The sequence below is a fragment of the Aplysia californica genome, unplaced genomic scaffold (genome assembly GCF_000002075.1).
Source record: "Aplysia californica isolate F4 #8 unplaced genomic scaffold, AplCal3.0 scaffold01049, whole genome shotgun sequence".
Lineage (NCBI taxonomy): Eukaryota > Metazoa > Mollusca > Gastropoda > Aplysiida > Aplysiidae > Aplysia > Aplysia californica.
The window spans coordinates 92629-93533 of NW_004798319.1; positions in this window are offsets into that span (position 1 = coordinate 92629).

Here is a 905-nt window from a genome sequence, read left to right on the forward strand (position 1 = left end):
CTAGTCATCAACTTGAAGGCAAAAAATTGATGAGATAGAAATTCAAGGCAAAAAGTTTGATGAGATAGAAATTCAAGGCAAAAAGTTTGATGAGTTAATAGACATTGAAGGCGAGAGTTTTGAAGGATGATGGGATACAAGCTGAAGACGAGAAGATTTGTTTTCGTAAGAGTTTTGCCGGCACTTGCCACACAATAAGGTCAGATAAGTGCCGAGGAATAATAGAGGTGTTACAAGAGACTTAGTTTAGTTTTAGTAAGAGTTTTACCGCACTCGCAACTGCATAAGGTCATATGAGCGCCAGAAGATTAGAGGTGTTACAGGAGAGTAACAAACACAAAAAAGAAGGAGGGGAGATAAGGACGATAGATGTTTGATAGGAAAGAAGGAGCAAACCACACCAGAGCACCCGCCAACAACCCACTACAAGAGACTGAAAGGTGAGGAGTTTGATGATGAAGTAAAGAGCACCGGGCGTGCACATATTGTGGTGTCCGTTTCGGAGTGTGACGATTCACACACCCGGCGATATTCACTTGCAGATGAATGAATTGGATGTCGCAACACGTTGCACAATCGTTTCACGGTTGGGATGTAGTGCACAGCCAGTAGGTATATAATTATGGTCTCTTTATTGTCAAGGACAGGATAAATGGTAACTACTGTCGGAGACCGCTACTGTGTAGCACTAGGCGGGGAAATGTAGCGGATCATCATACACAGTGGCCACGTCCTTAAACATCATAGACAGGCAGACAGGCAGATACAAACAGACAGACAGACACATACACAAATACATACATACATACACACACACACGCACACACACACACACACATACACAAATACAAACACAAACATAAATACATACATACATACATACATACATACATACATACATACAT